Here is an 18034-nt window from a genome sequence, read left to right as displayed (position 1 = left end):
TGTTTGTAAAACAAGCATCTTCGAAATGCAGGGAACAAACACAAACACTTGCACAACTCCGTTGATGCTCTGTAAAAATAAACTCCATCCACTGGTCCCTTAATGCTGTTTTTTCTTTGGTAATCTGTGCAGGGTTGTCTTGCCCTGGCAACCAAAAACACACTCCTTTTGTGACATTTCGCGACGCTCTCGCTCTGATCAGTGAAGTCTGTTGTGCTCTCAGTGCTGTGCTATACGGGAGCGCGCGCTCTTCCGGCAGAAGTGCCCTCAGGACCCATATAAGGAAATTCCGCTCCATCTAACGTCACACAGAGCCATACTCGAAAAAAACTTTCCAAAACTTGTGACAAACCGGAAGGAGTATTTTTGGAACAGAATTACTCCTTCAAACGTACAACTTAATTTTTTAAACTTTGTCCATGTTTAGCATGGGAATCCAACTCTTTAACAGTGTAAAAAACTCAGTATGCATGAAATAGCATTTCACCCCCCTCTTTAAAATTTAATTTATTCCAGTGACGCAAAGCTGAATTTTCAGAATCGTTACTACAGTCTTTTATATGTAATACATTATCTTATAGAGCCTTTTGTTGTTAAACTAGTGTCATCTCTCTAAAGTGCATGTGACATCACTCCGTGTCAGCCAATCAGACCACCCAGCTGAGATTTTCCCATGCCTGTATCACTATCATCACTTCCTAACATGTCATTGTTTTTCAACATACCGTATTTATGGCAACTCAGCAGCAGAACCCGGAACAATGTCATGACAGGATCAGGTCATCAGGTAAAGTGGCAGAAGGGATTCCCAGGAACGCCGGTGGCCCTGCCTCACTCTGAGAACGGCTGCTCTGTTTCTGAAGCGTGACGAAGATGTGCCCTTTCACACCCAGGATGACCACACCACGACACAAGAAGGCACCTTTCTTCCCTCAGTGTGCCAAGCAGGACTCCACCAGAAGAATGAAGAAGAATCGATTAGAAAAGAATAGACTGGAGCAACCTAGTGGTAGAGGCCAATTTTTGCTTTTGTTAATTGTATAATAAATGAAAAAAATACAAATAGATAGAATACAAAAAGATTAGACACATACATTACATATTTAACATAATTACATACATTAACACACTTTTTACACACCTTTAGTTGTTCAGTCTTCTGGTTAGCGTGCATGTGATGCTATAAAATGCTGCCTCCACAGACAACCCATTCGATTTTGGCGCTTGAAAATATCAGACAAGACCAGTTTTAGTGACATATTACAGATAAACAAACAATTTAGAAATGACATGTTCCAGGGAAACTGGCAGTGATCGTGTGCTATCAGGCCCTGAGTAAGTTCTAAACTAAAGTCCCTTACAGGCTCGGAAAATGAGCACCATCATACTGCAGCCCTTTCCTAATGCATTCTGACTCGGTGTATGATTGAAGTTTTTACTGGAAGCATTTCCCAGAGTGTGTGAAATGACAGCGAGCGTCTGGAGAGGTTGACCACATCTCTGCTGACATCTGCAGAGCTGCCGAGAGGAACTAATAATACGGGACTAAAAGAAATGTCACTACATTTGAAGTAAACCAGTTTCATGTGCATCTCAACAAGCATTATCATTATGTTGTCTGAAGAAAGCTGCTTTTCCTTTCAGAAGACACAGATAGGATAATTGTATGGCTGAGATAACATTAATGAGCTCTAACCATCTGACTTTTTTTTTTTAAGCAGGTAATATAAAAATTATAATTAATATACTCGATTTTTCATTTTTGAAGGATATGTGCATGAGGCATGACTTTCAAAATGCCATGGCACTGCCATAAAGCTGTTGGGGGGTAACTATATATAGATAGATACCAAAGCTGAATACTTCTGGCAGGTGGTTTATTCAAGCCTGGGACGGGTCAGAGACATGGGAAGCTCCTGCTTCTTATCTCGGCATGTTGTTGGGTGTTTCACAGCTGGGCACTGCTGCTGCTGTCATTTCCGTCTCATTTCAGCCCAGGATATTACTCACAGCATCAACAGACTGGAGGGGAAAATGGAGATCAGCGCTGGGTGTGTGGTCTGAGTGACACCTGCCTGGAGGGGCGGGGCTTCCGGTGGAGGAAACAGGAAGTCAGCCTTCCAAGCAGCATCTATAAAGATATAAAGATGTTGTGAATAAGAACACTGTGATCTGTTGATGACACTTAAGGTCCAGTGGCAAATCCACTTTATTTAGATCCAGTTTATTTAGTATTATTCATAATATATATATATATATATATATATATATATATATATATATATATATATATATATATATATATATATATATATTACTAATTGCATATTATTAATTATACATAATTTTATATGTCATGTACTTTTTTCTTTTTTTTTTGACACCCAGCCATTGAGTTACAATTTTTTATTAAGGCTGCATTTATTCAATTAAAATTTTAAAACTGTTTTGTTTTGAAACCCTATTACAATTAAAACTGTTTAAAACTAAAATGAACAGTTTTCTATTTGAATATATTTAAAATGTTTAATTTAATTATTAATATTTTATTTTAAATAATTTATTCCTGTGATGGCAAAACTTAATTTTTAGCAGCCATTACTCCAAGCTTTTTATATATTAATAATTAATTTAAATTGTAGTTAATACATTTTACTAAGATTACAACTTTTTACTGGAATTGTGAATTCTTCATAAATTCATGCAACAGTTTTAAAAATGTTGATATTTATTATATTTATTCCATTAAAAATCTAAAAGTTTTAAGAATAAAAAAGTAAACATAAAAGCTTAAAGCTTAAAGCTCCAGTCCCCATTTAATGTAACTGCATATAATTTTTTTCTTCCTTTTTTCTTTCACAGTATTGTTATTGTTAACCAAAACTAAAACTACAACTATTAAAAAATTGTTTTATTAACTGAAATAAAGTTGTAAAATAATAAGCTGAAAAATTGAAATGTTGCTTTTTGCAGATAAAGTAACCAAGTTTTAGTACTAAAATAAAATAAAATAATAAAAATAACAATAATAAAATACTAAATTATTTTAAAAAAAATAATTTTTTACTAAAAATAAAACATGTTAATTCAAAATATTAATAAATACTATAATAGCATATATATATATACAATAAAAATAAAATAACATTGTTTCACAGAAGAAGGTCATGCTGGTTTGGAATGCCATGAAACTGAAAAAATGATGACAGACTTTTCATCATTGGGTGAATTAAACCTTTAAGCATGCCAGTGCAGGATTTCTAATAGCACTATTTTTTTTTTCTTGTTTGAAACAAGTGAAACGTCCCTCATCTTCACACTTTCAATCAAACAAGTAGAGCACAAATCCATCAACACAGACACTTCATGCGGGAATGCTGACGTCAGGATGCTGATGTATGGATTAATGGCTGAACAAATTCTTCTTCTGTTACAGGAACCTAGCGCAGCTAGCACGCTATGACTTTACCCACAATACATTTCCAATATAGTGATCAATGGGACATGGTTGCTAAGGGCAACTGCTCTGTCAAGCCTAAGCAATGTTCAAGTTCCCATAAAGAAGGGATTTGGGGCACCTTCCTCATAGTAACGGTTCTCAGTGACCTTTCAGACAATGCCAGACAGGGCAGTAAATGGCCAGCCAAAGACTCAAGATGAGTTATGGCTAGGAAGGGTTTGTTTCCCATAATAAAGCAGATACGCAGTCTTTAGGGAGCGTGGTGTGAACGAGACCCCCCCCCCCCCTTCAGTTCGACAGTCAAAACTGTCCCGCCTCGAAAACTACAGCAGATGAAACAGAACATGAGCTACAAGGACTATTCAGATCAGTAAAGTTTTTTTGTTTAATTTTAGGCATAGCTAGTTAAGCATAATGCATAATTAAAGATAAATAAAACATAACAAATACATTAAACATGCACTCTTCAATAGCACCTTTTAATGAAAATTGTATGTATGTGTATGTATATATATATTATTAATATATATATTTAACTATATGGCTTAAATTTTGTTTAGATTAAATTTTGTACACATCAATAAATATGACAAAATATAAAATTATTAGGCCTATAGTAATATCTAATATTAACTAATATCTAGTTTAAAAAAGTAGAAAATATAAAGTACTTTAGTATCATATAATGCTGTGTAATTTAGTAAGTATATAAAGACAGTTAAAAATCTGAGAGTTTAATTTTTTTTTAATTCAGATTTTGATATTTTCCATTAACACAAATGACATACAAATGTTAAAAATACATCATTTTTTTTTACAAATTACAAAATATAATAAACAAATAAATATCTAATTAATTAATGTTAAATTTCTAACTCAATCTAAAAAAATAATAATTATAATACAGTATAACATTTGCACACACAAACACACACACACACACACACATATTCTTTTTAAACCATTATAAGCGATCATTTATGGAATTGTGTTACTTTCTAGCAATACAAATAACAATAGACTTTATAAAACATTTTGCCTAATACTTTAAATAGTATTTTGTAAGTATATAGCATCATACGTATTTTAGTATAATATGGTCAGTAAATAAGTAAATAAAATATTTGTATCTATTTATTTGACAGCAATCACATTCTAATAGCTTGTGTAACATGATTGAATAACAGAACTTCAGAATGCAGTCATCACCAGTTTGTGTCAAAACTATCAAATGTAATGCCTCTGTTTACTCCCTCACCATTCTGTATAAGAATTAAAATAATCTTACTTGTTGGGTGTCAAAATTTTTTAGGGTTTGGGGTGGGGGGTGGGTGGAGGGAGAATCACACTTTAAAAGGGTTGTGTGAAAAATGTACATTAGAGTGCTCTTTTCCACAGTTCTTCACTGAGAATCTAGAATAAAATCATTAGCGTTAAACTCAATCCAACTGCCAAGTTAGTGTAAATTTAGCGCAGCGGGAGTGGATGATCTATCGTTGGCTCCTTTGCTCTTTTCTCAAGTGTTTATTTGTCTCATAATTCCATTCATCATGAAAAAGCAAAACCCAAGATGAGATGTGTCAGAGTGGATTTAAAGAGCTTAAGACATGTTGCTCTAACAAAAACCTCAGAGACCTGAAGCTACACGTCAACCCGAAAAAAAAAAAAAATCAGAAAACAAAAAACGATTCCAGCTGTCAAGTCACAAACTGGCTGGAAGATCACAAATTCAGCAGCTGAGAATAAAACACCAGCGACTCATGGCTTCAATTAGAATCAATTCCAAATCAAACTTGTTAAAAAAAGGGAACAATACAAATCACTCTCTTCACTCACGCCTGGACTCTGCAGAGAACAAAGCTTCCCTTCAGTCTGAGGCCTTTTGTTGCGCATGTGGCTCCTGTAGGTGTCTAGGACAACTGTGGTAAAAGTCTTGGGGTTTTATTGTGCATGTATTTGTAAAAATGAGGACTGAAAATTGGACAACAGAAACTTCAGAATACCAAATGTTCACTTTTCTGTGTTTATACAGAAACAAGCAAAGCTGAACGCTCTTGGCCCTATAATACACCCGGCGCAATCCGACGCAAGTCACAGCGCAAGTGTGTTTGCTAGTTTCAGTCTGGCTCCATTCACATTTTCCCGTTCAGCACCACGTAGTTTAATTAGCAAATCCATTTTCACTCATTTTTGTGCCCATGGGAGTGCTGGTCTAAAAAAAGAGGTGTGTTCAGGCGCTATTCTATTTTAAGGAGCTGAAAACAGACTGCTCCATAGACCAGCTCAAACCTGGTCTAAAGTCTGGCGCAATGTTTTATCTTTGTTATTTAAAGAGCGTACACACTGCTTATTAAACACAGGGACACACAGCAGCACACAAACATGCCAAATATGAAAAATTTAAGGATTGCAATACATAAGTTTTTTTTGGTAGGCTTACTATATATATATATATATATATATATATATATATATATATATATATAATAAATGCCTACATGTCATAATGGATAGTCATCGCATGTATCAGAATTAGGCTATTTTCTCGCACACAAGCAGCTCCGTTTCATCTCGGACACATGTTCTGTCTTTGTGCGTGCCAAATTCTGCCATGTAAATAGAAATCCATCATGGCACGAGCGCAACTGGCTCTTAAAAGGAAATGGAATGTGACACTCTGATTGGTTTATTGCACTGTAAAAAATGATTGTGATTTTAACAGTAAAAGATTGTAAAAATGCTATAGTAAAAACCTGTTAATTCGTTATCAGTTAGTTTCCATACTATATACGGTGCATAACTGTGATTTAATTTTACAGTAAAATACCGTTAAAATTCACTTTTTGGAAGTGAAAAGGAAAAAGTAATTGTATAATTTACAAGTGAAAAATTTAAATTGACACTCCCAGAATTCCCTGCATGACACTTTATATTTTATGTTTTTTCGTTGAAATAACATGTTTCTTATTAGTTTTTTCTTATCAGTTGTGTACATTAGGGTTTTATCTTACATCTATAGTTGTTAAATTAATGTTTATTGCATTATTTCAGTATCACGTGTGTTACCATGATGGTGTTTAGTGTTTCTGTGAATAGCACTGTGCACCTACATATATATATATATATATATATATATATATATATATATACACACATCCCTTCTCAGCTTGTGGAAGAGCTGTTTGTGATGAGCTTTGATTCATCATGTGACTTTCTCATCACCACCTGTTTTTGGTGGTTATTAGTATTACAATGGTTCAAAACAGATATTTGTACTTTAATATGCTGGTTTATTAAAATTACATCAGTTAATTAAATACGTTTTTTATTGTGAATTTAAGTTAAGTCTGTAAAACCTAAAATGTCGCTACCATATTTTCAATGGTGAAGTTCTGGCAACCACAGCTGCCGGTATTTTACCGTAAATGTCACAGATTTATTTTTCTTTTTTTTTACAGTGTGCACGTTACGCCCAAAAAACCAATACTCATTAAGAGAATAGGGACAACCCGTTTAGACCATGCGCCCAGGCTTACACTTTGGGTTTAGATCGTTAAAATAGGGCCCTCTGTATTCTTGTCATTAGGGGCCAAGCCCAGAGGGCTGTAGCCCCTATTGTATCTGTACGTTTTATTATTATTAGGGGCCAAGCCCAGAGGGCTGTAGCCCCTATTGTATCTGTATGTTTTATTAGGGGCCAAGCCCAAAGGGCTGTAGCCCCTATTGTATCTGTACGTTTTATTAGGGGCCAAGCCCAGAGGGCTGTAGCCCCTATTGTATCTGTATGTTTTATTATTATTATTATTATTATTATTCTTCTTCTTCTTCTTCTTCTTCTTCTCGTCTAATGGGAGTCTATGGCAGCCCTATGAAGGAAACATGGGAAAATGATGAAATTTGGCACACTTGTATAACTGGTCATTATAAGTGATCTGACCAACTTTGGGGTCTCTAGGCCAAACTCTATAGCGCCACCACCAGCTCAAAAATTCAACATTCAAACGTTAATAACTCTTGAACCACTAATTCTATGAAAATAAAACTTAGTACATCTGTTTTGTCTCTTCATGGAGATTCCATTCCATATCTTACATTAAGACTCCTCCCATTACAGTAGCAGCCATTTTGAAAAGTACAGTAATAAGTCTAAACAATACTCCTCCTTCAAAATTGGTCCAATTCTTCTGAAATTTGTCTCAGATGTTCTTTGGACTGAGCCGCACAGAAATGACTGAACATAATTTTTTGAACACTAGTGAAAAAAAAGTTATGATGCTGTGAACTTACTGAGGTTGACCTCAAATCGGTTGAGATGCTGTATCTCGGCCAAACTTTGATCAATCGAAACCAAACTTGGTACTCTTTATCTACATCATGATCTGGGGGTCCATGCCAAATTTTGGAATAGCGCCACCTATGGGTGTTGAGATACAAAAAATGCACTTTTTTGTTTATAACTTCTGAACAATTCATCAGAAATTTATGATCTTGATGTCTATGAATTCTTTAGATCATTTCGGATCTGTGGATGTCAATTTTGTCAAGACCACCTGGACCACCCGTCCGCCATTTTGAAATTTGTCAAAAATTGCTCTAACTTTTGAACTACTGTACAAATCTTCACAAAAATCGATAGGCATCATCAACACCATGTGCTGGAAGTACCCCGGAGGTTGGAAGACAGCGCCACCTAGTGTTCAAGAGATATAACGATTCTTGCAAAACCCCTTATAACTACTGTAAATGTTGATCGATTTTTGTTATTTTTATGTCATTTTATTCCTTTGGTTATGCCGATTCTGAGGATGTCTCAATTGTCATTTTCCAACATGGCGTCTGTCCGCCATATTGAATGGAATGAAATACAGTTTTTTCACTACTCCTCCCTGAAATCTTGTTCAATTTTGTTAAAAGTTTTATCAGATGAACTTCAGAACGGGCCTGACAGAAATGACCGAACGGATTTTTGATATTCGTTCCCGTTCCAGAGATGTACAGCTCCGAAGTTGACCGTGCCTGTGTTTGTTGATTTATGCTAATTAGCTTAGCATGCTAATTAACTAAAATGCTAACACTTTTCTATTCACTCTAATGGGTCTCTTGAGCAATCTGGTTAACTTTGACAATGTTAGCATTTTTTAGCGTAGCATGCTAATCTGACTAAAATGCTAATTCATGGTTTTAAGAGATCATTCTCACACCTTAAACTCTCTTCTGTGGGTTGTCAAATGTGTGTCATCTAATGTGGCTCACTCTGCTAAGACACTGGTCCCAAACCTGAGAGGTCGTAGGTTCGAATCCAGGGTGGTTAATGTTGTTTACGTTTAAGGATTTTCTGTGTGTTCATATTGAATCAAGAACATGTTTTGGTCTTTCTCATCTGAACTTCTGTTTGATTTTGAAGTTTGGAGATCATTGTCACACCTTAACCTCTCTTATATAGTATTCTGTGATGTGCATTGACTGAGTAGTGCACTCTTCTAAGCCACTGGTTCCAACCCTCTAAGGTTGGGGCTTCAAATCCAGGGTGGTCAATATTGTGTTTGTTCCAGATGTTGGATTTTATTTCTTTTCATTTTTGAACGTCTCTACTTCTGATCTTGTTTTTTATGTATATTACATTGCTGCCGTGTTTGCTCTTCTTGCTCTACACTACACTTCAAAAACATTATTTGTTAACATGCAAGTTTATGCTTCATCTGTGTTACTTTTTATATAAAAACATATCTTCAACATTATAGTATCGGTGTGCCACATGTTTCACTGTATGAGAAGAATTTTGCTGTCACAGATTAGTTCAAGGATTTCAATTCTTCTGTGGGGTGACTTAAAACATCTGATCAACAATACAAGGACATCTTTGCAACATTTCAGCTAAGTTTTATACTTTTTAAATTGACAGTTGTGAACAAAAATAATGTGCACTTATTGGGTCAACTCCTGCCATTTCATACCATAGGAAAGCATTTTATGTTTGTTGGTTTCATGGAGAAAAAAGAAAATAAAAAAAGGGACTTAAATGGGATCAACCCTAATCAAACAAACCTACTTGTGATTTTCTAGCTAAACTCTGCAGGAAAGTGGATCTTGCGAGCCAGATTTGAGGATCACTGCCTTACAGCATGAATACTTCTGTTGTGTACACTAAATATACTTTAACCATTTTCGCCAATTCCAGGTTTAATAGTACAATGAAATAAAATGATAGTCTTTTTTTTGCATTCAGGTTATCCATTATCATGTATTCTCTATGTAACCCAGTGTGATATGATTTGTGCTCAGAGATGTCAATTAAAACACATACATATACACACACACACACAAATTCTACTCAGAACATCTAATGTAGATCAGTAAACAAAAAAGGACATTGATAGACTACATTAAACTTCATGAAAGCAAGGACAAAAGTATATTCTAATTCATCATGTATTTATTTTTCTTTACAAACACTTTACATTGAAAATATTGTGCCTTAAAACCCCAGTGAGCAAGCCAGAAGGCAACAGTGGCAAGGAAAAACTCCCTAAATTAGTGAAGAGGATCATCAGCGGAGGTATAGGGAGAAACCTTGGGAGGAACCAGACTCAGCAGGGGCAAGCCATCCTCCTTTGGCTGGCATCTAAATTTGCTGTACATAGACCAAATATATTACAAGCCATCCATACAACATTTCATATAGAATTGTGTTACTTTTGTGGTTATGCATTTGTGAGATCTTTGACTATTGACTGCCTGCATCAGTTTAGAATTTCGCCGGGACTATTTCTGAAGATACTTGAACAATGATTTTGTATTCACTGTAAGAAAGAGAAGAAAAGTTAAGTCAAATTAGTATCAACTTCTGATTAAGAAGCACAAAGGATAATAGATCCTACCTTTTTTCAGTTGTGTTCTTCATAAAAAGGGTTCATAGAGTGGAGAATCATTTAATGGATACGGAAGAAGTTTCAACTGTAGCTATTGCAGAAATCTGAAGATACATTCAAGGAACATTAACAAGTTGATTAGAGTTTGCACCACTTAAACATTTTGTAATTTACGTAGACATTACTCTCCACTCAACTTTTGACCGTAGATATTTAGTTGTGATGCACAAACCAGAAGATGTACATTTATTCAGTGAAACCATGCAAATGGGTAAATTCAGGCTTTGCACACATACAATTCAACGTACCGTTGTATTGGTTGTGTGCCTCTCCATAAAAACAGTTCATGGAGTGGAGAATCCAATACTGAAGGAGGAAGTTTCACATATGTAGCATATTGCAGAAATCTGAAAATACAGTCATGGAACATTAACTGATTGATATGGTTTACACAACTGAAACATTGTACAGATTTCTATGTATGTTGTATACTCACCTCTTGGGAACAGTGGACAGTAGATATTGGGTTTTCATGCACAAACCTGAAAAACATATCAACAGGTGAAAGACTGCTGTAAGAAATGGGTCAATTCAAGTATTGCAGATATATGAATTTACCTTTTGATTGGTTGTGTGCCTCTTCATAAAAACAGTCCGTGGAACAGAGAATCATAATGGATAAGGTGGAAGTTTGAAGTGTAACGTATTGCACAAACCTGAAAAAGTATCAACAGGTGAAAGACTGCTGTAAGAAATGGGTCAATTCGAGTATTGCAGATATATGAATTTACCTTTTGATTGGTTGTGTGCCTCTTCATAAAAACAGTCCGTGGAACAGAGAATCATAATGGATAAGGTGGAAGTTTGAAGTGTAACGTATTGCACAAACCTGAAAAAGTATCAACAGGTGAAAGACTGCTGTAAGAAATGGGTCAATTCAAGTATTGCAGATATATGAATTTACCTTTTGATTGGTTGTGTGCCTCTTCATAAAAACAGTCCGTGGAACAGAGAATCATAATGGATAAGGTGGAAGTTTGAAGTGTAACGTATTGCACAAACCTGAAAAAGTATCAACAGGTGAAAGACTGCTGTAAGAAATGGGTCAATTCGAGTATTGCAGATATATAAATTTACCTTTTGATTGGTTGTGTGCCTCTTCATAAAAACAGTCCGTGGAACAGAGAATCATAATGGATAAGGTGGAAGTTTGAAGTGTAACGTATTGCACAAACCTGAAAAAGTATCAACAGGTGAAAGACTGCTTTAAGAAATGAATCAATTAGAGTATTGCAGATATATGAATTTACCTTTTGATTGGTTGTGTGCCTCTTCATAAAAACAGTCCGTGGAACAGAGAATCATAATGGATAAGGTGGAAGTTTGAAGTGTAACGTATTGCACAAACCTGAAAAAGTATCAACAGGTGAAAGACTGCTTTAAGAAATGAATCAATTCGAGTATTGCAGATATATGAATTTACCTTTTGATTGGTTGTGTGCCTCTTCATAGAAACAGTTCATGGCGAAGAAAAAATCTAATATAGGATAAGGAGGAAGTTTCAAATATGTAGCATATTGCAGAAATCTGAAAATACATTCATGGAACATTAACAGCTTGATAAAGTGTTTGCACATCTGAAACATTTAGTGAAATATGTAGACATCTGCACACTTACCTTTGACAGTAGTTAGTGAGACTTGATGCACAAACCTGAAAAGATATTGCTATTAGGTGAAACCATGCCTGAACAAATTAGTCAGTTTTATTCTGGCACTACTATATTTACATTTTCATCAGTTATTTTCTTCATTAAGAAAGTTATTGAGGTACATAATTATGTGTTGGATGGAGTACAGATTCTCTTGTATGGGAGAAATACTGACTTGTGCATTTCATACGTCTAAAAAAGATGACTTGCAGATTTGCTTGCATATAGTTGATGAATTTAACCATGCCTTTATTCTGCTTGTGTAATCATGCACAACTCAGTCTACTTACCAATTTTGTGTTGTTCTATTGACTTAATTGTGATATTAAGAGACAAATGGATGGATGCAGGCAGTCTTTGTAGAGGTTTCCTATAATGTTTGGAAGCATCCATTATGATTTGGATGGCTTAGAATGACTGAAATTAGATTATGGATTAAATGTCAGTTAAAAATAAATCTCTCAAAACTGAAAATTTAAGCAGAATTAAAATAATAATATAATAATAATAATAATAATAATAATAAAGCATTAAGATGAATACAAAGTAAATACTACAGTTACCTTGGCTGAGTGAAGCTTACTAGCTCAAGAAAGAAGAGCAATTATGGGAGATGTTGGGTTGAAAATGATGATCACTTGTTTGAATTACAGGCTGGATTAACTGGACTCAGACCATGTTGGAATCTCAGGATAGCGCTCATATCGTAAGGACACAAAAACAGAACAGACAATACAGTGATACAATTCTCATTTCAGAGTGTTGCATTGATAAAATGGATTACCTTCAGATAATACTACTTCAATCATAACATGGAACAGCTGTACATATCCAACTGATGGATCATTATAAGAGTTATTCATTTAGATATAGATAGACTTTAGAACATACCGTCGCCAGTTGTACACTTGCCCTGCAGTTGTATGCCAGTTGGAAGCTCAGGATGAACATTGAACAAGTAAGAGCACAGACAAGAAATAAATAATGCAGGTTATACAGATTTCATTACATAATCACACACAATGGGTCTCATTCATGAAACATTCATAAATATACGAGTAAATATCTGAGTGATTTGCGCGTAAAGAGAAACTTCCCAAAAACTCTTCTCCTGATTCACAAAACTTCGTAAAGGTCAGATGTGATAGTGAAATGTGTGTGTGTGTTAATGAATTCCAATCAGTCGTAAATGGGACGCGCGTGCACGCTCACTCTCCAATTACCATAAATCACGCCATTAAATCGACTGGCAACTATATAGGAGCATCATATGGACACCAAACCGAAGGATTTCAACATGTCTTCTCAAAAGCGACTGAAAAAAGAAACCTTTCTCAGCTGCAAAAATTGAAGTTTTATTATCAGAAGTCATTCAAACGCCACATTTAATTTCAAGCGTACTAGTGGCATATGAGGTCCTAAAAGGAAGTTTGGAAGCATATTACAGATCCTAATTACTGCTCTCATAATAAAAGTTTAAAAAGAAAAACCTTATGTAATTAATATATATATATATATTTTTTTTTCAAAACGCTGTGTAAATATGTACCCGATTAATGTGAATTAAAATGCAGCCGTATTAATGAGCAAAATGTCAGACGTTAAACGCACTATTTACACATGGCTGGGAGCAGGTGTAGATTTCTTTCATACCAACTAACATTAGGAAAATACGAACGTTTTAATGAATCCAAAAATTTACCCAAAACCACTTTACACGTGATTTACACAAAATTTGTTCTGCTCGCGTTTCATGAATTAGACCCATTCATTTTTACCTCAGTGAAATAAGGACTGCTTGGTGGAAACTGTAATATGTTTGCACAATTTCAACAGAGACATTTCTGCATCTTTAACATAGACATGGTCTATCAGTGTACCTTTTTCAGTGGTAGGGTGTTGCACATGTTGACTGTATCCATGCAGTTCATTAGTGTACCAATTGTAGATGATGTCAAGATGTCTCATTGAAGTCTCCCATAATCACTTTCTTTCCTGACTGTTTCTCAGCTCATCAATAACATGCAACATATTTTGTCGAAACAGATTAAGTGGATATGAATTAGGTCTGTACAGCCAAAGCAGCATTCAAACTTAGATTGTGGAACTGCAAAGTATAGACATTCCAAGTTACAAGGTTCTGGAACCCTGACATTAAAATGAATGCTTTCACAACAGAATAGTCCAACTCCACCTCCTCTTTTGTTGTTTTAAATCAGTGAAAAGTGGAGTACTGTTGTCATAACATTTAGCTCTTGGATTGCTCTTAAAAACAAATCCTGGAATTTGTACTTGGTCTTCAACTTTTAGCCACGTTTCAGTTAAAACAGATGCAATCTGCATTCATTATCTGTCTGTGAACTTGAAGATCCTGAACATGAGCTCGAAGACTTTGTACATTATGAAGAGCAATTGTAAACATGCCAGGTGCCTTTACAAAACTGTATTTTCTTAAAGCAAGTCTCGGGGCATGTTTTTCATAGCAGAGTCAATTTTCTCATTACAATATATGACAGATCTTTGAGTTATTAATTATTAGTCCATCGAGGGTTCTCACACGACTCAGTGCAACGTATGCTTGTCCCGGAGGAAAATACCTTGTCAAGTGAGACGACCGCTTTATCTACTGTGAGTCCTTGCACTTATGAACGGTTGCATGCCCATGCCAATTTAAGTGGAAACTGACGTCTTAAACCACCATCGTTTGACACTTGATCTTCTTCCACTTCAATAACAGTCGAATTTGGGGAATATTTCTGTCGCAGCTTCGATCTCTGAATTTTACCAACATTTGGATCATCAAATTCAACATGGATAGCTGATGGGAAGTCATCATCTTCATCATCATCACGTCTTTGTTTTCTGCTTATGTGGACAACTGTGCCACAGGCTCCATTGACAAGTCCATCAGAAACATCAACATTTTTCCTAAGCATTACTCTGGCACTAACACCCAAGGAAACACATTTGTCCAAACAGGAGTTGAAAACTTTTGCATGAAATCCAACTTTCCTTTCTATTCTTCCAGTTTCTGGATTTCTAGCAAAGTCTCTAGCGTGAATAGTGATTGCCTCAGGACAACGCTCATTAAGTTTCTGTATATTGTACTCATCAACCTGAGCATTTGTAGGGAATATATGAATAGCATCGCATTCTTCACCAGTTTCACGTTGCTTCAACATGTTGATGTCATTTGGGCTTAAAGTTTCGTTCTTTTTATGAACTCTCAGACGATTTAACATTTCAGCAAAAGATGCATCTTGTTGCCTGACAACTTGTGTTAGTTCAGCAATTTCAAAGTTGGTATCCCAAAGATTCACTCCTTTTGGATCAACGTACAGGGGAATTCCCTTGACTGGCGGTAGCTGATAAAAATCCCCAACACAGACCAAACTGACTCTTCCAAAAATTGAGTAGTCACCAGTTTGCTTAATTTGTCTCAATCTACCATGAACATAAGACAAAAGGTGATGGTCAACCATAGACACCTCATCAATGATCAGAATCTGCAAACCTCCAAGTTTTGCACGCAGTGAATTGATTTTGTCATCACTTAGGGGCTGATATGGCAGTTTGACATTGGCACCTATGGAAAAGGTATTATGGATTGTAGAAGCACCAATTTGAAAACTGGCCACTCCGGTTGACGCAGTTAAAATCACACTTCTATCATCAGGGTTTTCGGACAGCTGAGATAAAAGTCTGGAGGATTCATAGTAGATCGCTTTGATTAAATGACTCTTGCCTGTGCCTGCTCCACCAGTGACAAACAAGTGAAATGGTTCAGGGTTTTCACAAAGAAGTTTCTCTAAACACCATTTCCGTACTTTGTAAAAGATTGCACATTGTTGTGCATTTAATGATCGCAGTAAACATAATGCTTCCTCTCTAGAAATTCCAGCCTGATTGGTTTCAATTCTGTATGGAGTTCGAGGGTTCGTTACAAGATCTGGAATAGAACACTCCGAATCATCTTCATCAGGAATTGTATTACTCTTCCTTAGTTCTAAGCATTCGTGACGTTCCTTTTCAGTTTCAGGACATAATGCAGCCCAAGCATCTTCCAAATCAACACCTTGCTCCAAAAGCTGTTGAGCTCGATCAATTTTGTCACTTTCCTTTTCAAAGAGTGCTCGATTAGCATCAACAATACATTTGACTTGAGTCACATTTCTCCCACATTTCACAGCACCACTGTTGTAGAATTCCTCATAAGTGCTAAAACTCTCAGGCTTGAGCTGACAATCTTCATAATGTGGCAAGAAAAGTTGCAACAATGAATGAAAGTACCTTACTGGATCTTTTTTGGGAGAAAATCTTGGATATCGAACAACAGCAGGGTCAGTTCGAGTTCTCTTCATCATATAACCACAGTCGTTGTTAAGCTTGATCACCTTGTCTTCAGAAGATTTTTTTTGTGAAGAAACCTCCGATTTTGACAAGATCCTGTTTTCAGAGCAAAAACTTGCTAGACATTGGGTCTCAAACTCTTCAGTGTTTGGCCTATTCTTGTATCGGTCAACCAGACTAGTCATCCAAAAGCTAGCTTCTTCACCAGACTGATCAACTTTGTTTTTGATAACACGAAGAGGCAAACTCATCTTTACAGGATTCAATCCAATTGGAATAAACTGGACTTTACGAGAACATTCCTTCAAGTGCATACCGGTCAGACGATACACAGCCTCTTGAGCAGAAACTTCTCGGTTGTGAAGATATACACTACCAAGCATCTTCAGTGATGATCTCGCTTCAAGGTTTCCATTCATGGCTTCGTTTTGCGCACGTTGCAGCAACAATCCCATTTCTTGTTCTGCTTTTGTGATGTAACTGATAATGTAAACCACTACGGAGTAAGCATCAGTGACGTACTGGATATCCATGTTGCCTTGCCAGGCACGCAGTAAATGTTTATTATACTGGTTCACCCAGACGTCTTTTGGACTTCTTTTCAGGACAATGGATTTCTTTTTGGAACACTGCCCATACACTTTCTCAAAGATAGCTTGGTTAATACCAATGGACTCAAAAAATGCATCAGTAGAGTCATAATCCATATCAGAAGCTGTTAAAGCCTTTTTCACTTTTTCTAAAACTGCACGTGCAGTATCTTTTCCGTCACCGCTTTTCAAATCGTCTCGACTACCACCTCTTGTAATAAAGGTACGGCTTGATGGGGGTCGTGGAAAATTAAATCTGCAAACTGTCTTTTTCTTACGACACGTCTTTGAATGTCTGACACTGTGCTTCTGAACACAGTTGACAATCTCAAACAGATCAGTTTCATCCTCGCTTGGGATCTCACAAGTGATGTACCGATCAATAAAACTAGCAACCAAACCATCGTTTTCTTCATTGTCTTCATTTAACATTGGGGCATTTTCAACCCAAAACAGACAGTGAACATGAGGAGATCCACGCTGTTGAAACTCTACCCGATAAAAGTAATCTACTATCTTACCGATCGGTTGAGCTGAAGACATGATTACATCTCTCAGAAAACAATGCCATCTATGATCAAACATTCTTGCAGCAGTCACTGGGTTTCGTCTAATCAATCCACATTTTTCAGACCAGTCAAGTTCATCTGCTTTCAGATTTTTCCCTTCTTGTTTGATTATAGTACTAATCATTTCTGGCCATCTGAGATCCGCAGAACTAAAGGATGCAAAGAAAGTTGGAATACCTAGCTGTCTTACAAGTGCAAAAAGGTCCTTTTGAGTAGACTGCCAATATGGAGGCGTTCCACGGATTGGTCTCAAAAACTTGTATCCTTCATCAAAATTCAAGATTTTAGATAACGAGTCTGGGTTTGTTAGTACATCTGATGTCACTTCAGTCAACAAACTCTTCTCAGATCCTTTGCGCAAAGCAATTGAAACATTGGATACAACTTGATCAATCTCAGACAGATACTGTGCATAGAAAATGAAGTCTGTGCTTCGTGCAAAACGTCCATCTGCATTGAGGATTCTTGCATTCAAGTATCTCGAC

The 18034-nt window shown here is 36.0% G+C and overlaps 1 pseudogene; it reads right to left on the bottom strand.

Moving 5' to 3' along the window:
• Positions 1 to 14540: 14540 nt before the first annotated feature.
• The window catches only part of LOC113055655 (uncharacterized), a 6888-nt pseudogene continuing 3394 nt past the window's right edge, over positions 14541 to 18034 (bottom strand).

This window comes from Carassius auratus, chromosome 36 (genome assembly GCF_003368295.1).
Source record: "Carassius auratus strain Wakin chromosome 36, ASM336829v1, whole genome shotgun sequence".
Classification (NCBI taxonomy): domain Eukaryota; kingdom Metazoa; phylum Chordata; class Actinopteri; order Cypriniformes; family Cyprinidae; genus Carassius; species Carassius auratus.
Note: the sequence above shows the minus strand (reverse complement) of the source record. Positions and strands in the feature narration are given on the sequence as shown.